We start from the raw sequence: 22,170 nt of genomic DNA, 5'->3' as shown, positions 1-22,170 counted from the left end.
GCTCCAGGGTACATACTTAAACGTGCGATTCTAAGGAGAGGCTCACAATTAATCGATCCGTAGTTTAGTAACTTCTCTATCAACTGGTTTTTAATATCCTTAGAATTTTGGGTTTCCACCCCTTGCCTGGCTTCATCTGGAGTTCCTTGAGGGTCGCCAGTGCTCCCTTCTGCACAGGCAGGTGGGCACGTGAGGGAGCCTGTGAGAAGGGAAATCAGAGGGAATGGAGGAGATGGATGTTGCACTCTGCAGAGTGCTTGGCCCCCAGATCTCTCCCATGCATTCGGTAATAATCATAATGCAACTTTTTATTTTATTTTTGTGTCTAACCTCAAATGAGGTGAATGGGTGTACCACATTCACCCGTGTGTATATTAGAGCTAATAACATCGACTATACAGGGTTGCTCTAAAAATTCAGTCAGTTTCAGGGATGCCTTAGACTTGGTGCTGTCAGATATAATAGGATGTTACTCAGCCACACAGGGGACGTAAGAAAACTATGAAAATTACCACCGATACTGCTTTCTCGTCATTAAAAATATTTTTCCAATATTTTGATCATGAATTGCTTCATTCACAGCACAAATTAAAATCTTCTGATAATATTTAAATGAAGCCAAAGTCTCCAAAATGTTTCAGTGTCACTTGCAAAATCCTTGTTCTTCAGTAGTATGAAGCACTTGCTTGTAAAACATGAGAACTGTTGGTCTAGGAAACCTCTCGTTTCTCTGCTCTTTGCATCACATTGCTCCCGAAAGTTCCCATGGAACGGGCTCAGGGTCATCCCAAGCTGAGAAACAGTGACAGTTACACCCTGGGTGCGTGGTCACCAGCTCTGTCCCACAAGTAGCCGAGGACAGGCCGACTGACAGGTGAGACTGCACCAGTCAGCGGAAGAGGGTCAGAGGTGTCCCCCACAGCCTTCCGCTGGCTTCTGAGCCAATTGTGTAAAGTCAGAAATAATTAGAGTTGTTTTGAAAAATGCTTACAGCAAGATCCCAACTACAAATTGATGATATGTAATTAGAAAATGGAAATCCCATCACGGGAAACACACACACCTCACTCAGAATTACACCCACGCCTCCTCTGAGGTGGAAAGCATGTTTTTTTAACCAGTGTCCTAATTTACAAGGTGTGCCAAGATGTGACTTGGGTAGAAATGTGTATTGGAGTTTTTGAATTTGGAAAGTTTTGCCTCATTTTGCTCCAGTTGGGAAGCTCTTCCTAACCTGAAGATATCTGACTTCAGCAGAAATCTGGCCTTTATATAGAAAGACATTTTTAAGGCTTTTTAAAGATAAATGTAACATGCTCTTTAATCACATATACTCCGTCACCTGGTCTTGTCTGTGTCTCTGTGCGTGTGTGTGTGAGTGTGTGAGTCACTGTATGTGTTTTACCATTTGGTTTTAATGGGCACAGATTTTTCAGGAAGTATTTTAATTATATTACTCTTAAATATAGTTATTAGTTGACAGATGGAAGAAAATGCATTTACTTTATAGTTTTCTCTTTAAAGTCTATGTTTTCATGGATTTGGTGATTACATTTTCTCTATCCACTCTTTTGTTGCTCACTGACAAGAAAATTTATTATAAGAAAATATGTTATAGTGTTAAGAACTTTTTTTGAGATTCACTTTTTAATTTTACCAGAAAATGTATGATGTATGAGGTAGGAAACAGTATAGATGGGAATGAGACTGTAAAAAGCAAATTCCTCTCCACAGGTCCCATCATGACTTCTCACTCCGGGAGGGCCTTCCTTGCATCACATCTTTACTTAGAGTTCTATAATGACAAGTTTAAAATTTATCTTCCTATTTCAATTTAATTACTTTTTTATGATTTGAGCCTTTTCCATTATAATGAAATTTACTTTCAGAATGCAATTTGTTTTATTTGCTTTGAGTCCTAGCGAACAAAATGAATGCAGTTTCACAGAAAATGACACCAGGATGCTGAAGTAATTCAAGAAGTCGTAGGGCAGGACATCTCCAGGACAGGGTGACTGATGTGGGAGAGGTGAGATGGGAAACCAGGTACCCACCGGAGCCCTGAGCACACAAGGCTTCCCTTGCTTGACACAGAGCAAAGGAGCTTGGGAAGAGGTGTGGCCTCCAGAGCCAGAAGCCCTGAGCCTGAGGGACAGTGTTGCCTGTGGACGTACATGGGCACTGAGCAAGGCGCCTGTAGAACACAGGGCTTGGGAGAGCACTGGACCAGGGGCCCAGCCAAGCAGAGTCCTGGCAAAGATGGCCATCAATGGAAGACATGGCAGCGCAGCGGGTGAGGTGGCTCGGGTGTGACCCCAGGAATACTCACACTGAGCACGAAGACAAGGAGGGAGGAACTTGAAATGATCAGAAAGAAGTCACAGAGCTCGGGGAGGCTGTGACACAATACTGTCACTAAAGATGAAGGAAACAGTATTTCCAAGGAGGAGAATGGCTCGTGTTGTCAAATGCTACCAAGAGATCGAACCAGATGGAAGCTGGAAAACAACCTGGCGGGGTCTGAAGAGCCTGGTGCCCAGCAGGGAGGTGAAGGGCAAAGACCCTGGACTGCACCTGAGCAGGCGACGGTGTGTACATGTAAGCCACAGCGACGCAGCCGGAGAGCTGGGAGCTGAGCAGGAGACACAGGCCCTGCCGGAGACCCTGGACTCAGGCATGGAGGATTTTGTTAGTGGGTTTTATATTTGCTGCTGTTTTAGGACTTCCTGGAGACCCGGGGATAGTAAGTGATGGAAGGAGGTTTCTTAAGAGACGGACAAAGCCCAATCCCAGGGCACGGGCATGCATTGGCCTTAGGAAGAAGTATGCCTGACCCTTCTCATCAGGAGAATGGGAGGCCAAAAGAGATGGAAGCAGTGAGCTGGAGCACAGCTGCCCGTCCTCTGGGGTGCTGTGGAGGGACAGGGAGCAAGCGAGTACAGATGCCACCACACCACAGCCTTCCCAAAGCCACACAATGAATGACTCATGCACTTTGGCTGCTTTGAGGGCCTTGGTTTTCACGAGGGAGCCCCGCTTTACATGCATATCCGTGAGTTGGCATCATAGCGTAAAAACACCAGCACAGGGCACGAATAAACAGGAGTCAAACCACAAAGAGGTTAGGTGGTATTTAAAATTAGTTTGGACACACAGCCAAACCTAATTCAGGGTGACCTCAGGCGGTTAAGCTTACAAGGCTTCTCTGTGAAGCTTCCAGAATTGCCAAGTCTCTTTCTGCAGGGGACATATTGTGGTACCGCCCAAGGGAGACCTGCCCACCTGCACCCCCAAACCTTTGACTTTTACCCCAAAACCTCTCTCCTTCACTCTCTGGCCTCCTCCCAGACTGTGCCAGGACCTCTGTCTGGTTCACACCATGCCCTGATCTGTCCTCTGTCTGCTTTACTCTTCCAACAGATAACCTCAGTGAAGTCTCTCATCGCCTGCAGGCCTTTCCCCACCTCGCAGGCTCCAGGGAGCCGCCCTGACCACACTGTATCCTACAGCCCCCTCCACAGCCATGCTGAACTATCCCACCCCGTGTGTGTTTTAACTGAACTCCTCATTGATTAAGACACTGAATGATTTCCTCACTTGTCATGGTTGGTGTTCATTTAGCCACGTTCTGTTCATTGATGTGTTCCAGCCCCTAATGGAGCACCTGGCCCATGGTTAGCGCTAAGTGGTAAGCAACAGTTAAACAAATGAGCACATTTAAATGATGCGGTGGTTAGTTGGTACGTGTAAAAATCACAGAGAACCCTGAGAAATGCAGGCTGCCCAACTTACAGAGATTTCTCCTAAGATCTACAACCCTCAGTGTATATGGGAGGAAACAAAATACAACAGAAATTTCAATCTTGCCTCCACTTATAAACAACCATCCCGCAGAGGAAAGTGCACTGTGAATCCCCAACACTCCCCCATCATAGGGAATCACAGCAGATGACAGTCAACCGCAGCGGATTTGGTGGCGTGGACGCTGAGTGGTCATTTCTTATTAAGAATGACCTACAGCACCAGAAAACTTCAGGCCTGGGTGTTATCCTGTTACCCAGAAAATGAAGAAAAAATTCCAAGTGTTTTAATCATCTCATCCAAGAAGTCAGTGCGAACAATGTGATTATTCTTCCACACGAACCGCAAATATGGCCCTGACTGGTTTCTTGTGAGGTTCGTAGTACTGTAATATATTCAAAGCAACCTGTCTGGGTGCTACGAAGTCTTCTGAAATGTGCTTCATGTTGAAGTCACTTTTTAAAATCATTCACCTAGCAGCTCCAGTTTCCTAGAAAATAGAATTGATACTTCCTGAGACGTTTTGTACAATCCTTAGCAGAAATAATGGACACTTTTTGGCACTCTGAGGAGCTCTCCATGTGTAATTGATTAGGAAACTGAATGCTACAATGCTGCATTCGCACTAAGCTTATCTTTGGTAGAGTGGAAAAAAATCCAACCACTCTTCCATGTGACGTTTATCTTAGTAATCGTGGAAACAATTAACTGCATTGACAACTGGCTTCAAAGCAGCAGCAAGGAGTTGAGACCAGGGAAGAGAATTAGATTCAGATTGTCCTGCAGAGAGAACCAAGAAGCAGGGCTGAAAACCTCTACTCAGCCAGCGCATTCAAATGAAGACAATGTGGGGGAAATGTCAAACCATATAAAACTTGCTGTGACCACAAAACTTGCCAAGTATCATAAAGGGCTGAAGATACGTATTGAAATACAGATCTGTATCCATACATCGATGCAAATATCACTCACTGGAAAAAGTTACGAAGTCAACTACTCAAACAAGTTTGTCGATTTCACCTCATGATAAATACCCTGGAGTTCATTATATCTAAATTAAATATGAATTTTCCAATAAGGGAAAAATTGTAACAGACAGAATCATTTAGTCACACAAGAAGTGGCAATGTTCTTTTAAATTTTGTACCTGTCATGCCAAATTGACTAGGCTATCAATAGAAGAATCACTCTTACCACTGATTTTAATCCTTATAATTAATAGCACCGACATAATCCTACACCTAGCTCCCAAGTGCTCCTGGCTTAATACATTATGGAACAGCCTACGAAAATGGCCCTCAAAAACCCCAAATAATCTCAATTAACAAAACAATATATGTTAATCACATCTATCATCAGAGTCCTTATTTCCTGGAAGGTACTTTACAACCATGAAGAGGAACGCCTCTTCAGGTGTTGTTATTTTCTTGAAAGTTAGACTGTAGTAAAAACATTGACTTATTTTGCAATTCTGGTCCTCTCCAATCTGGATTCTCACATAATGAGGTTTTAGTCACTTGTAGCCAACCACAGTCTGAAAATATCAAATGGAAAACTCCAAAAATAACTAACTAGTAATTTTAAAACTGCATACTAAGTAGTGTGGTGAACTCTTTCATTGCCTCACTCTGTTTTGCCCAGGATATGAACTGCTACTTTGGCCAAAGTATCCACTGGGTATATGCTACCTCCCAGCTAGTCACTTATCAGCCAAAGAAGTTATGAGTTCAGTGATCATGGTTTTAGAATGCTGCTAGGAAGCGACAAATACCCAAATTTTACTCAATAAAGGCTCCAAAGTGCAAGTATTCTAATGTAAAGGAGTCTTAGAAGGACCCACCATCTCTGTATTACATGACTAGATTCATCGGAAGATGGGAATAATGTGATATATATATTTCAGTACTATCAGCATCAGGCATCCATGAAGAGTCTAGGAATTATTTGCTACAAATAAATGGTGACTATACTTCATATAATTTATGTATTTCTAAAAAAATACAATTATGTCAGGAAAAAAAAGCAACTAGGCTTGCAGTAATTACTCACTAAACCTTTGGTGTTTTGTTAAGTAATGACTCAAGTGAAACACAGCTCACCAGGTGTGTTAGAGTTCAGATTAGTAATGGATCCTTTGGCCCTCACAATTACCTCATATCTCACTTCAAACCATTTATTTTTCTTGTGTGCATAGCTGGGTTCAAGAGTTCTTCCCTTGTTTTAATTGGATATAGCCTTTCTTTCTTTTCTTTTCCATGTTTTGGTCCAAGTTCTATAATGCATAAACAACACCCAATACAACTCTTTGAGTGTTATCTGAAAAACTTTTATACCTAAATGTTTAATCTGGATGGTTTCCATGTAAAACTGGATGTACATAACATTTTTTAAAAAACCAAAAGGTCCTTAAGAGGAGGTTCTATCAGGAAGTGATATTCAGCTAGACCTTTTATATAAGGGAAGGACAGAAAGTAAATTCCCTTGAAAGAAAAACATTAAGCTTCCATGAAACACCTCATACTCTGAGGAAATGAGAATTGTGTCTTCCAACAAGTGCACAGGAGTGAATGCCCTCTGTCTGATTTACTACTCTGATATTTTACATTGCTAAAGATAGTACAAGTTGCCCTACATGTGCTTCTTTCTGTATTATAAATGAATACAAAATGGACCAATTAGCAAGCGTTATTTCTAACCGTCAAGATCCTCTCTCCAACATCAAAGGAAAAGGATCTGAAGAAGTTGACGCTGAGCAAACAAATCAAGCACACACAGAATTTAGGCTGTGTCCCAAATCTCAGAGGACTGAGTTCACACGTTGGCAGACTTCTTCTGCCCACAAAGGTCACCCCTGAGGCTCTGCCTGCAGAGGGCAAGTTTCACCCTGAACCTGAGCCTGTGCAAGTTGACAGATCAAATAAGAGTAACTCCGCAAGCCAAAGCCTGACCTCCTCAGACAAAGATCTGATTTTGCTCTTGTTCCATGCGTGTTTGAGAACAGGCCTGTTAGGACCCCGGTTCAGTTGCTACATTCTCAGACAGAAGGTCACCGGCCTCTCTCTGGAATGGCATTTCGTGTTGTTGTCCCGAGACTCACCACCATCCCACTCTGAGTGCAGCCAAAGGTTCAGTTTGCCCGAGGGCAGCCTCTCCTAGGAGTCTGCAGGAATTCCTCTTCTGAGGCCCTCATTCTACCACGAAAGAGCTTGAAATCAGCAGGAGCAGCCCTTCCACGTCCCCAAGCCGCTCATCTTGCCCATTAGACTGGATTCTGTAAGAATCCTCACTCTTGGTCCAGCGTCGTTATTTCCTACAAGAGCTGCTTCTGACGTTCACTGTGTGTGTGAGGCACTGTAAAAAATAAGCCCCACGGGCCCCTTCTCCTCTAACCATTTCCTAAGTAGAGACTTCATTTCAGCAAAAAACACGGGTTATGTTCAATTAGTTCTTTGTCTGAATTTTAAACTTAATTCTAACACATTAACAATTTAATTTTCATTTTACAGTCATAAAAACTTGCATGCATGAGAACTGTATCCTTATTTTCATATGTTGATAGAAGAAAAATTTCATACATGTCACTGACAAGTTGTTTAAAGGTACGAAACATTTTGAATGTAACTATTTGAACTTCTATGTTTTTTTCTGGTATAATGAATAAGACAAGTGAAAAATGATAGGGGCTTTAGCTAAAGAATCAAGATACAGCTTTTTGATTGTACTGGAGTACTTTTAAACCTCATTAGTTAGTCTTTATCTAATTGCTACAAAAAAAGCTGAGCTCCTATCAGCTCTCTTTTCCATGAGATCCTCTTACAGAGTATCTGATTGGGCAAAAAAAAAGACCATTATGCTCCAAACTAGGGAGAAATGAATGAGACCTGTGTCTCTCAGACCTCTGAAGGCCCGTTCCCTGGTGCAGACGGGAAGTAGGTATTCGGCTCCCCTCTGAACAGGAAGGCTGAGCAGGGGCCGTGCAGGCAATGTGTGGAAGCGACACCATAAGTGGTCCCCTGCTCTCACAAATGCGGGCACTGTTTCTCAGCTAAACTCCAGCAAGGTAACCAGATGGCACTGCCAACCGTACGCTCTGCAGAAATGAGGGAAAGGACCAGGCTTCTCTGAAGAACAATGGCTTTATGTGTTTATTACTGCTTTGATGTGCACCATAAATTTCTGCTTCAAGGTCACAAGACACCAGGCTGTAATAATATGTTGACGCTATAGAAAAACCGTGAAGAACTAGAGAATAATAAACATTAGAGCCAGCATATGGACCCTTAAAATAAGTTCCTAAAGAAATCTTGGTTTCCACAAAGCAAGAGCATAATACTTCACTGTTTGGTGGAAGTTATGCTTTTGCTGAAATCATTTCTGTTGAAAGCCTTCATAAATTACCTTTGTGATAATATTTCTCTTTAGAGTGAGACTATGAGGGCCATTCTTTAAATTAAATTTGTTAGGGGACCTCCCACTTTCCATCACAGGGTTTTGCCCTCCGTAGGCTTTCTGAAGCAGAGTTCCACGTGATGTCTGAGATGGAGATGTCATATATGGGAGCGTAGCTCTCTTTCCCATATCCAACACTTTGATCCTAGGAAAGCTGTGTCAGGACTCATTCTGCCTTCTCAAAAAGAAAAAAGTACCTGTATGCTAGTGATTTCACATAAAAATGCCATTACTTAAAGTTTAATAGCACTTTGATACAACGAGTTTTCGGTACATGAGTCAATTCAAAGTGATTGCTACACTCGTGAATTTATTGCTTGCAATCTGTTTTCAATACGAAACCCTGTTATAGGCTTCTGTAAAGCCTGCCTTGTGCGTGTACTTTACAGCTCCTCAGAATATGCAGTGTTCATTCACTTGGTTCGTGTCCTGTCCCCGGTCACTGACTGTCTTGTCATTGTGCTGTGAGCCCCTAGTTCCCAGAAATGTTCTGCACAGAGCGTCCAGGACAACACACCCGCTGATGACACATGGACTCCTTAGTTTCATTTGTCCCCTTGAGGCCTGAGGGTAGCTGTGGTTTCTGCAGGATTCCACCAAGTCTAGAGCCTGCTCAGCTAACTGAAATGGGGCGTTTGCTATTCATTACCGAAGGCCTCTGTCGCTGAGGATTCTCACAGGGAAGACCAGTTGGGAAATTAATTAATCACATGCTGCACACTCCACTCATCTAATTTCCTTTTAGGTTTAACTCTGTGTTTCTGATATCTGACACTGGGCTTATCACGTGGCATACATTATTATACACACTGCATGTGCACTATGTACGCCTACATCCCTGCATGCACGGGATAAAAGGCTGGGCTGAGCGCTGTCCAGCCAGAATTTGAAGGGCTTGAGGGGAAATGGTGCTTTCAAGCACCCTCATAGCATATGACATCACAAGTCATCTGATGAGAAAGGATTTGGGGATCTAATTCCATGTAACATAAAATCTACTAAACCAACTTGGCGATGAAGAGCTACAAGGTCATTCTAGTGCCTAATGATGAAACTTATAATAAAGTTTGTGCACTGCATTGCATTGAATCATTTGTCTAAGACATTAGTTTTTATAATAACCGAATCCGTGAGAAAGGATCAGGGTTCTGTCAGTGACGAATGTTGGTCAGTTTCTCTGTCACTCAAACTTGACCACTAGGATCCCGAAATGCGTGTGTGTATGTGCAGTCACTGATAGGTCATATTAATTATATGTGACATGTGTCCAGCCTATCACTTCAGTTAGGCTTATACATACAACAACCAAGGAGATAAATGAAAATATTTGATAACACGATTTTTCTTTTAAGGTATCACTGTCATTTAAAGAGCAGATCCAAAATGTAAGGCATGCTATGACACATACATCTAACAGAATACATACAGTGTCTGCAAAGTTGTAAACAGATAGTTTCCAGATATTTAAAACAAATCAGGCTCATTGACTTTAAGATCGTATTCAAAACACCTCTTATCTGCATAACAGAAATAGGTAGCAATAGGAAACAAATCTCAACACAAAAGCGGGACTCATCATGACTTTATGTGTTCTTTAGTGTCAGTCACTGTGGTTTTATCCCCAGTAACTATACGGAATTTAGAAAAAAAGCAGGAAGATTAATTAATGATTTAGGCCCCCAAACCAAGATTAAATGGGTAAAGCAAGCCTCTGACTCAAATCATTCAGTATATCTAACAAGTTACGGCCCCAGCTGCTACAGGAACCTTGTGACAAAGTGAAGCTTTAGACTCTCAAGTTTGTCAAACCAGCAATTGAGATGCAACTCCCAGGTTTCACCTTTCTTAGGATTAATTACAACAGAGATTTGCAAAATGAATTGTAAGAGCTGCTTAACCTGAATATAAATTGTAATTAGGACTGGATACATACCAGCAATTACACACCGCAGTAAAAATCTGACAAGCCTCCAGATACAGTCAACTCTTTACAGCAATATTCTAGTGTTGAATACGGTATAAGAGGAGACTTTTCAATTCTCAATTTTCATTTTAGACAACCCCATGGTTATGACCTTGATTTTAGTTTATCACTACCAGTAGTCTAAGTAAAGAATATAGCTGTGAGGAAAAATGTATTAAGTGCTATATTTATGTATCTCTTAATACATAGTTTAAAAGTTAACTAATATTTTACATCATAAAATAACCAACATTTTTATGAAGATATCAATGCATTTTTTCTTAACCCACTGAAGTCTAATATCCTTCCTCAGAGAGTCTCTAAAACACCTTAGAATAAATACTTCTGTGATAGGAGATTGATATGATAAAACGAATCTATCAAAGAAACAAAAGAAGGCAAAGGAAATACACAGGAGTTTTATTTATACTATAATTACAAAGGATGAGAAAGAAATTTCTGGAACTAATGTTTAGTTTCTGAATTTTTGTCTATGGCACCATTTCTGCTTCATGTTTCTATGGTCTAAAGATTCTTGACTTGGTTTGACTATGAATGGATATTATAGGTAAACATTATACTATTGAAATATATTTAGTATGTTTAATACAGAAATTTAAACTCTAATGTTAGATAATAAAATCACAATTAGATTTATTAAATTGATTCAGGAGGTAGAGTATGCCATAACTTTATCCCATATTTTATTCCTAAAATGCACTCCATTTGAATGTTTTATTGAAAATGTGTTTTGAATTTTGTATTACAAATATATTTCTTTCAAAAATCATTTAGCATCACAAGAAACCTGTTTGGGACAGATCAGTAATTTTTATATTCATTTAGATATGACAGAAGTAAAAGTTGTGACTATTATAGAAATCAGAGATAGTAAAATTAAAACTGGAATCCAGGTCTCTATATTTTCAACCTTGTATACTTTGTGTTATATACAAGTGTCTTTTTGTGTTATAAATAAATCTTCAAATGATTATTATATATGATTCTTTGTCACTATAGGAAATATCATAATACTGTTTTATGACACATTCCTGTAGAGATTCCTGAAGACACCATTTGTTTAAAGATGAATTTGAAAATATCATTTAACCTACCAAATATGTTTCTCAAAGAAGTCTGATCACAAATTTAGTGTGCATTATTAGGAAAAAGTGTACATTATTCTAGATAACATGAATACAAGTCACGTAACTGTCCATTTTCCCAGAGAGATTACACTGTTTTAAGGGTAGTGGTGGTGGGTTTACTATGACGACAGCCGTGCCTCACATCAGATGCTGTAAAAAAGGAGGAAATGACTGACTTGAGCACACACAAAGCAAGAGTGAGATTGCGTGCTTTTTGTGTAAGGCAGTTTTTAGTAGCAAACATCTAGCTCAGGTCAGTTGAATGGAGCTGCCCAGGCCCAAATCAAATTCGAGTTGTGTCTGTGGCATTTTGAAGCAAAAATGGTGGTCATGCTATTCAGATTTCGAATGTTTGCTTTTCTTACACGCTGTCTCTTATTCTTACAAACATAAAAAATAATTGAGATATGCGAGTGTCAGAAAAGATGTGTACAAAGAGGAAGCACGTGCTTTCAGAAGTGCAAAATCACCACAGTAAGTGCATCACATCCTGGCTAAAACTGTTACAGTCTTTGACAGCCTGACAGCTGTCCAATTTAACCCATCACCTTTTTGATGCATACACATTTAACACTGTCTCTGCCACTGCGTGATACAATATTACCACAGTGCAATCAAAATCAAGGAAACCAGAACTGTCGTCTGTATTTTCCACCCGTCAGTAACTTAACAGATGCCACCGATTCTTTAGGTATTTGAGGGACCCCCAAAGCACCCCATTTCAGTTGCTGCACAGCATTTAAACCCAATGAAAAACTAACATCAGCATTAGAAGCATGTACAGAAACATGAAAATAAGCCCAGAAAATTCCCAATCTCAGCAAAATAAACTTTAGAAACCACTTCTGAATAATGAAACCTAAACGCTCAAAAAATGTAAGTTTCTCTTTCCTTGAGGTTTTGCTGAGTTACTTTACTACACAGATTTCCTGTGTTTTAAACCTTTGCCCCCAGTGCCGAAATACACGTTCACTGGTGACTGAGCCTGCCCTCACCAGGGTGGCACATGATGAATGGCAGAAAGCTCACGGAGTCCCAGTAGGACGAGGAGCCCAGCTCCAGGAAACAGCGCTGCAGAAACTTTTCACATCAAGCAACACTCTTTAAAAGCATATTTCTCTGAGCCATATGCCACCAGCATCCCAAACAGGCTGAGCGTCCTGGACCTCAGTGGACACAATGGATGTGCCACGCCACTGTCCTATGACCGTCATGGTGCTACAGGGCAGTCTCTGCTCTGGAAACATCTCACATGTAATCTGCGTGTTCACTGCCCATCTGCTACATTAACGGACATTGGTTCCAAGACCAATGTCAGACCCCGACACAATCGGTGTCACCCAGCAATTCCGCATCTCACTGGAGCACCTCTCTGTCTCACCTCGGTTCAGTGCAACCTACTGGCTTCTCCCTTCTGTGAGAAAGGCCCCGTGTTCTACAGTGTCCTGGTTTCCATGGAGACAATCAGGTGCACTGGCAGTTTGGGATGGTCAGCTAATTCCCTGATGGTCCCCGCGCGATAGTGCAGGAGAAATCGTGCGTGGCTTTGAAGCCCTTCTGCACCTTCTGTGCCCCTTCTTGAGCCCACAAAGTCCTGACGTGGGTCCCTTTTCACTGCATGAACCCAGTTGCAGGGTAAAGCCAGCCCACGCCCCACCACGAAACTGCTACTGCTGCCCCAGGGTGCATAACCCAGCGCCAGCTTCCCTCCACCAGCCCACTTAATTCTGATAAATGACCAAGAACTTTGTTCATTGTTAAAATTGTTCAGATTATGTGGAATACGCATCGAGGGATGGGAGGAGGAATGCGGACAGTGAGAGAAAAGAGTACGGAACAGAAGACACCAGTCATGACCCGCACGGGAACACTTACTCGTTTCTTGTTTTAAAGGATAAATTGAGAGATCAATGGATTAAAAATCCCTTTCAAAGGCATCTCCCAGACTTCTTAAAGAAGCCTAAATAGATCGATTATTTCATGAGTCCCACAGGGTAAGTATTGTACCTTTCTGTTCTACTGTCTCAATGTAGTTAAAATCAAGTTACAAGTTACAGAACTATAAAGATAGCGACTCATCCTTGTCACCAAAATACTGCACGCTCTTCAGATTATACAGAGCTGTGGTACTTTCTGAAATAAAGATTATTTTTCCAAAGTAACCAGAAAATGGTATTACTAGAACATTTACTGTTCAAGACAAAAAGAATTAGCAATAGCTTTATAATTCAAGTGAGAATTATCAACCAATTTTTTTTTGTTGTTGTTTTCTATGGTTTTTTATGATACCTGGCAAGCATTGGACACAAGCATTAGCAGAAGCCTGAAAAGGTAAATAAATCATGTAATTATGATGTACTTTTATATTAGTTAAAAGCTGATTCACTTAGAAAGCAGCTTTGGAATTATCTGTTGCATAACTGCAGAATTCTAGGATCATATTCAAAAATACCGGTTTCTATAGTTACTTTAGGCGAGAAGATAAACTGTTGCTCTATGAGTTGACTGTATCTTTTTGACTTGCAACTTATCCTGTAGGTCTCTACATTTTTTTTTTTGTAGTTAAAAGTCACATGCATATTTATCTTTCTATGGCAGACCTAGCATAGATTGCTGAAAGGATTTTATAGAGAGATCATTCTCTCCGCTACCCATTAATAAAAGTATTAATTGTCTGTTTTCTCCTAATATAATGTCCTCAATATATCCTAAAGCACTGCACAAATTCTTTTCTTGAGGATATGCACAGTATTAAAAGATTGTTATAATATATTCTTTTTACAGGATTCACCACTGGTTTCTACTCAGTTCAAGACCTGTGATTAAGTTATGTATACATGGTCTATAAATGAGGCAGAAATAAATCCTAGAAATTCTAGGGAAATGCAGCATTAAAACCTTTGAAACCAAAAGTGAGAAAAAACTACAATAAGTTAGAGTGTCCCATATCTGGTAGAGTATGCATGTGACATGTTTGTTTTGAGTTCCAGAATTTAAGCCTCTAGATTACTTTTCACACAAATATAAATTCTTTAGAGACAAGTATATTAAAACACATTCCCAAAGATTTCAACATAAGTATTTGCTTGCCATCTACCCGATTTCCTAACTAAGCTCCCACCCTGAACAGCTGATTTCACTTTTGAAGGCTGAAATGTGAAGTGATGTTAGGATGAAGCTTCTCCATTCTACTGCTCTTAATAAGAAAACACTGTGTCTTGTGACCCTACACTCAAGGAGTACAGAGCACAGACTGTTTCCCTGAGTATCTTCCTAGCCTTCCTTGCAAGATGACAGAGCTAGGAGTTGTGACACCCTAAAGATTGAGCAGCCTAAAGCCATGCTCTAATCCTAGAAAGCATTTCATTTCTAATCTCCCACATTAGCAGTGACCCTAGCGGCAGACACAGAGCACATACACCTACCACCTTCTAAAGTCACACCTACCAACTTTCTGGAGTTTATTTACATAGCTTCTCATCTTATCTAGGCTTCTTTTTTCTTTCTCTCTTTCTTTTTTGTTGAGCTTGTACTTTGAACTCCCACCTAGCCTCTGACATTTAGGTTGCTATGGAAACCTGCCTTGTTAGCTGGACAACACATTAGCAGGTGACTCTCCAATCCCAGTGCATCCCATTGTATCATCAACATCATCCAGTGCATCACAAGACACCTGGGGCTCAGGACAGGACACGCTGGGGAATCCACAGCTGCCTTTGCTCTGTGACACAGGCTGACCTTCCTGGGCTAATACCTTCCACAGGACCTTCCTCTGGGTTTAACTCAGATTTTACAGCCTCTGTTTTCCTCTTCAACTCTGTACCCTTTAACTCTCTCTTCTGTCATCTGTTGGATATATTTTTCTCTTCTTGGAAGCAAGACACAGATAGTTTACTGAACTTTACTGATTCTTTTCTCATCTTGGAAACAAGAAATTAAGCATTTACTTTAATATTGAAGATAAAGCCTTCAGTACAGTAGGCGCTAAGTCAGAAATTCAAATTTACCTTAAAGAAAATACATTAGAAGGTTTGGGAGGGGGGATGTTATCTAAAATGTAGCAATATATATTTTGCTTTAAATGTCACCCTAGAGTGGTCTATACACTGAGCCTGCGCAAGTAATTCAGAGAATATACTAAGCAAAGTTTCAAAGCATAGAGGTAATTACAGGAACAAACAAGCAAGACCACTGTGTTGCGACTGAAATTAAAACTTAACTTGATTTGCACTCCAGTCATATGAAACAGACAACTATTTAATAAGTCTTGCAAATCTTCAAAATTATAAGGATTCGCATGCTGTATCATGACTGAAAAGAAACACAAGCCACTTCTTTATTCAAATCCTATTGCTACAGCTTACCTGAATTTTAATTTTTGTCACATACAAATCCTGAGGAAAAGAGCCATTTCTCCCAAAACAACTTCTTGTTGCCTTTATTATAAAAACATAAGTATTTTTCTTTGCAGATTTGTTCATGAATACTGGGAAACAATTTTAATTATGGCAAGTTCCCAACAGCATGCAATAGGATATTCAGAATTTAAAAGTGATGAAATCTTTTGTTACAAAATATTTTAAAAATATGATGAATTCAATTTTTTATGTACAATTTAAAGAGAAAATCAGTGCTTCCCTACTAAAGTAGATATAAATTGTTGCTCTTTCTTGCAGAAATTTTTAACATTGTAATTTCAGGAGAATTTTTATTAGAATTAAACTTTACATTATTGTACTAAGTTTTATAAACCTTTCCCCTGCTTTTAAGAATCTTTCAGAAATGGATGGCTCACAGATGCACGCTTTTGTTAACAGATATATGATAAGCATACTCATTTATAACAGAGTGCTCCTCAGATAAATGCATTGGGATCTGAGAGAGAAAATGTGGCAACATGGGTGGGCAGGTGAGCATGTGGCCTGCCAATCATGGAGACTCAGGACATGGGCGATCTCTGCACCTGGGACCAATCACAAAACCCCATCTTCAGTTCTTTGGGCACAACGTCAAGCAGGTTTTTGACAGGACAGTCTCCATCTGATGTCAGAATGGGAGGGCGTACAAAACGCAGCAGCTGGCAACTCGGGGCCAGGGTGAGGCTTTTCACCGCCAGCCTGCTGTGTGCTCCCCAGAGCCGACTTCTTTTCCCACCTGTTCTCCCCATCTTTAATAAATCTAGAATGTTGTTACTTCATTCCAGCACAATTCTTTGTTCAAGACAAAAAGAACCTGGAAAGGGCCCCTGAGAAGAGCACAGCACCCCAGTACCCTGCTAACAGGTCTTCTCTGATACTCGGTTAGGAGCGCTGGGGCTTCAGAGACAGTGGAGTAGCTATGAGCTTTCTCGGTTTGCTTCTGCGTGTAGCTGTTAACTGCAAATGAAGCGTATTTAGCAGGTCAGCTGTACCTTTAGCCTCCACATTCTATCATCTCAAAGATCTGGACTTAATTTGCAAGTGTGCCATGTTTGACCCCCTAATGCTTGTACTTCTTAAGTAGAGTGAGGGCAGAGGACCCCGGATCGGAAGTAACAAGGGCATCCAGCTTCCGCTTAGCCTGCCTGGAAGCCGAGATTCTCAATCTCCCCGAGATTGCTCAGCCCTAATACAAAGGGCCGGATTAGATGATATGTAATTTTCATTTCAGCAGTGAAACTGTCACTCTAAGGAGAAGAAAGTGATAACATGTACTTAGCCTCTGACCACATTTAGACTGTTAAGATGAGACTGCGACATAAAGGCTGATCCCATCTCTAATTGTAACACCCAGCACCATCTTCTGCACTGTCGGTCTTTAACGGAGCACACATGCACACTTCAGAAACCCAGAAGTGCTCTCTCTGAAAGTGCTGGAGCTCAGTTAATCTTCCTACACTAGGCTTTATCAGGGTGCTTCGTCTCCAGTGGCTGGCTGTGTGTGGAGAGCCTGTGCTCAGGAACATGAGGAAATCTGAATTTAAAGAGCAGAGAGCCATGGAAAATGGAAGCCAGCTGGCTACCTCTGTTTTTCCAGCTGTTTCACTGGTGAAAAATGCTAATAAGACAGATTTCTTTAGAGCCTCATTAGTTTCCTCTGCCTAAACTGACAAGGCAGAGTTCTCTTCACAGCACCCAGTATTCACACAGCAATCTTAATTTTTAAAACGTATTTCTGGATTCCCAGCTTACTAATGTGGCAGTCTTTCATGATGGTGTTAAATGTCTGAAAAAATTCTAATCCATAATATATAAAATGAGTTCAGACTCCTAATACGCACATGAACCTGCACAATTAGCACAGAATTACTAGAGAAGAGCAGAGATAAATGTAAATGTACGCTGCCTTTCGTGGCCCGTGTAGAATAATGATGGGCTTTTAAAAACCACCGAAGAAGATGCCTAAGAAATCTCTGTTAAACTTCCAAACAGTTACCTCATCTTCTAAATTATCTCAGTGATCTTGAAAAATCAGGGTGGTGGTGATAATTCAGCTTAGGGTTGTATAAGGTGAAGTTTATTCTGCAGCAATTAATTACGTTAATTGCCCTCATTTTGAAGGCTTTTCCTACAACCCATCTTTACCATCTGACTCATCTTTGGAGGTAGGAATAAAATGTGTAACTTCTCCCTAATTAATGTTTGACGAAATATTTTCTAAGGTACAATCATTATGAAATAAGGAGAAATACCGAGGGCCCTGTAATTGCCTACATTAGCTATGTGTCAATGCACCTCTTCACATGACCACGGCATTATAATCCACATTACGGTGATTTCTAACATTTTTAATGTTCAGTTTCTCTGGAAAAGTTAATCGTCGTGTTGTAAATAGTCCATCAAATATAAATATGGGGCTCATTTATTAATGAATAACAACCGGATCCAGTTGCAGAGATCTTGAAAAATGGCTCAGTAAGTCCGGGTCACACAGCGATTCCTCTCCCACACCGGCATCCAGGCAAGGTGAAGGCTGACACTCCCACGGGGGAGCACCTGGGTGGCTTCTCTGGAGCCTGCTGCTCATCTCGCCAGCCCGTGTGCTGCCACAGCTCCCTGGGGCTCCCTGGGGACCATAGGGACTGGCCCCAGGGATCTGCTGAGCTCCAATCTGGGACAAGTCACCCCGTCACCCCAGCGGCCTGCATCCCAGCTTCTCCTGCTCCTGTGCCCAGCATTCTGTCCCCTGCTGCTTCGTGATCAAGGCTTTGCTTTGCTCCTGCCTTCTGCCGCTGCCATCTCAGGGACCTGCATTCTCCCCAAAGTTCCTGGCTTTGTCACCTCCGCTGGTGACCCTCACTTGGGTTCCAGTCCCCACCCGATGTGAGGCTGTGTGTGGCCCGGTGCTGTGGGGCTGGTAATGGGCCGGCATCTTGCCAGCCCTGCATAAACACCCCTCTCACCTTCTGCAATTAGTAACCTATTCCATTCCTCTCACTCTAATTTCCCCTTTAGGAAATATGTAAAGATAATGACATGAAATATACTAGAGCCAGACAAGATTATTGCTAATGTAAGGCAGTATATACAAATGGTAAATCTGCAGATTTCCATCAGAAACATAAAACATGCAAAAAGACACACACACACACACACACACACACACACACACAAGCGTTCTCGTGCTTCATGGGAATGAGTGGGTTTCCATCGGGCAGTGATGCCCACTTCGGGCACAGGGACTGCAAGAAGGGTGTCACAAAAGAGCTGCTGCTTTTTCCTGGGCCACCAGCCCAGGTCGATTTTCACCTCACCTCATCAACCTCAAGGAAAATCCAAGGGTAAGTGATGACTTGATCTTAAAAATACAAAATCTCCTAGACTAGCGTCTGCCATTTTGTTTAATAAAATAAGCCTATTGGTTTAATTTTTTTCTTCCACTAAACTGCATCCAGTGTGTGAAATGTGCTCTCTCTGATTCTGTTTTTCCTTATTGGTACATTGCTCATCACAGAGGCATTAAATTTATGCCTCTCACAAAATAGGTCTTCACCTGTTTTATATATAGACATTACATTGGTGCAATGAAAAAAAAAGAGAACTTTATAAGGTCTTGACAAGAGCCATTCAAATTTTAATTCGTGTTTTTAACAGCACAGCTAAGGATGACACATCCTTATGGACGGCACTGAGATTTTTCTAGGCCCCAGGACTCCATTTGCGTTGACCTCTGCATATGATTGCCTAATTCATTTTTACCTCTTTAGCTCTTACACTTCTTTCCTATAAAATCTTTTCAGTTGTAAGCATTGGCTCAGTTTCACAGCTAATGAAAACATTTAGATGTATACATACTAAAACAAAGTTAATCATCCATCAAATTACAGGAAAAATTATTACCTTCCTGAAACAGCACACCCAGTAAACCGATGACGTAACCAACCATAAATCTCCAGGCTCTAAACCAACGTTCGCAGTAGCTGTGTATTTAAAGGTAGCAGTGTCGACTCATCTAGAACCGAGCACGTGCAATCCTAGGATCACAGGAGCCCACCACAGGAGAATTATTTGTAAGTCAAGGGCAGCTTTGTTCTCATCTCCAGGCCCCAGAGTTTTCAGGTGTGCCCAGTGGAATCCCAGCCCATCATGAGGACAACTCATTACTGCCCTAGTCTGGGGTCCACTGCAGCTCCCGCTGGGCCACTCTCTGAGGCCCTCACACCTGCACTGAAGCAGAGGTCATGAGAGACCCAGGCAGCAGCAGGGCAGGCAGAGGCACAGCCCAAGGCTGGTTGCCAACACAAGGCCAGAAGGGAGGGAAGGTTCCAGACTCAGAGAGGCTGAGGCATTAGCCTGACTGCTCCTAGCCAGGGCAGACAACTTTAGTGAAACCCATCAGCAAGAGAGCAGGGCTGCAGACCCAGCTCAGTGTGAAAGCATTGGTTCAATCTCCAGCTCTGCTCAAAGAAGTCTGTCTGTTACTGGCTTTTTAGGACCCTGTAACAGATGGCCAGGGAGGGTCATCACTCTGTCTCAGTCCCTTCTCTGTCACTAGAACACAACAGCCACAGCCTAGCGACTCACAGGAAGAGAAGTTTACCTCTTCTCAGCTGTGGGGCCTGGAAAGCCCAAGCTCCCCTGAGCAGCAGGGAGTGAGCCTGCATGTCTCCCCGAAAGGTCAGTCTGCTGGCCCCTAGGATGTTGCCCTGCTACCCACTAGCCCAGCTATGGCACCGGAAATAGGAGTTTCCAGAGTGTCCGGTGGCCCCGGTGTGCAGCCCAACTGAGAAACTCTGCTCTGTAGTCTCAAATGTAACTGCAGCTTTGACACTCCCTAACTCCAGAGCAGAGATGCTTCTCTGTCTGAATAAGGGGCTTGTTTTCTCTTGACTCCTGGCCTTGTGCCTCCTGATGGGTCAGACTGCTCAGGGAACTGAAAGCTCAGAGTGCGAACTCCTGTACTCTGGTGAGGAACTCATTCAGTCATGTAGAACTTCTGAGTTTGAAGCTAGGAGAAGGGTCTTTCCTGATTTTCAGTCAGCCCTCTAAAACAGCCAGTGCTGAGTGAGAGAGAGAGAGAGAGAGAGAGAGAGAGAGAGCGAGCCAGAGACAGAGACAGAGAGAGACAAAGACAGAGAGACAAAGAGATACAGAGACAGAGACAGAAAGACAAAGACAGAGAGACAGAGACAGACATAGAGACAGAAACAGAGAGACCGAGACAGAGACAGAGAGACAGAGACAGAGAGAGACAGAGACAGAGACAGAGAGACAAAGACAGAGACAGAGAAACAGAGACAGAAACAGAGAGACAAAGAGAGATAGAGACACAGAGAGACAGAGAGAGACAGAGACAGAGAGAGACAAAGAAAGAGAGAGGCAGAGAGACAGACAGAGAATGGAAACAGACAGATGCCTGGGCAGGACTGTAACACAGTCCCTACCCCAACAGACCCCTTAGGGCATTGAAGGTCTGGGTATTTGGGGTCAGTTTGGAAGCGGAGTGTTAACCTGCTCATGGCTACAATGACTACTAGAAAGATGCAAATGAAAATACAACAGAAACCAGTAAAACTTACCTGTCCGAGTCATGGAGGACCTTATCTAAATTAGCTTTCCAACTTAATTTTCCCTCCGCCCAGCTTCTAACCAGGATAAAACTACAGTCTCCACAAGGAGAAGGCGAACGCCAACATCGCATTTAAAGTGAATATTCTTGGCTCATGTCACATGATGTTCCTCCGCGATGTCTTCTTCTGGCCTCTGTGGGGCCCACAAGGGTTGGGATAGTGACTTCCGAGCTGGGTTTCCCTGCTTACACTGAGGACAGGACACCGCCTCGCAAGCTGAGCTCTGCAGACGCTGACTGAGCTCTGCCTGGAGCTCTCGGGTCTCTAAGTCAGTCAACAGTGGAATGAATGTGAGGCAGGAGACTGGGGGTGAGGGGAGGGGAAAGAATAAAGCAAGGGAGACAGAGGGACGAGCTTCTTTACAAAAGGGCCACAAGATGTTTTCCCGCATTGATCTGGAACCCTCCAGCAATCAATTCTAATCAGATTTCTCAGCTTTCACTCTCAACCAAACAATTTTTTGTATAGTTGGGACTTAATACTTAGATACCTTGAAAATATGGTATTGATGGACTTCAGCATCTTATGTTTTAGTTATTAAAAGCCTACTATTTTTAAGCCAGAAACAATATCAGAGAAAGTTTTAAATTCTGCCTCAGTGGCAAATATTTATTATAAAATTGGGAAGCCAAAGATTATTGTTTTAAAAGTAGCTTTAAGCAGTTATGATAGCACTGAATTTCATGGCCGAAGCACATAGAAATAGCTGGCAACTCACAGTCACTTATAACTCTGTTCCGACTACACCTGCGTCACTGTTA

At 41.9% G+C, this 22,170-nt stretch overlaps 1 protein-coding gene across 2 annotated transcripts in view; it reads right to left on the bottom strand.

Annotated features, from left to right (window-relative positions):
- The window catches only part of Sema3c (semaphorin 3C), a 143,323-nt gene that overhangs the window by 104,264 nt on the left and 16,889 nt on the right, over positions 1-22,170 (bottom strand). The window lies entirely within an intron of this gene.

The sequence above is a fragment of the Cavia porcellus genome, unplaced genomic scaffold (genome assembly GCF_034190915.1).
Source record: "Cavia porcellus strain 051 isolate PalLab524CR breed Dunkin Hartley unplaced genomic scaffold, mCavPor4.1 scaffold_2, whole genome shotgun sequence".
In the NCBI taxonomy this organism is placed as follows: Eukaryota; Metazoa; Chordata; class Mammalia; order Rodentia; family Caviidae; genus Cavia; species Cavia porcellus.
The sequence above is the reverse complement of the archived record's forward strand: the minus strand, read 5'-3'. Positions and strand labels throughout refer to the sequence as shown.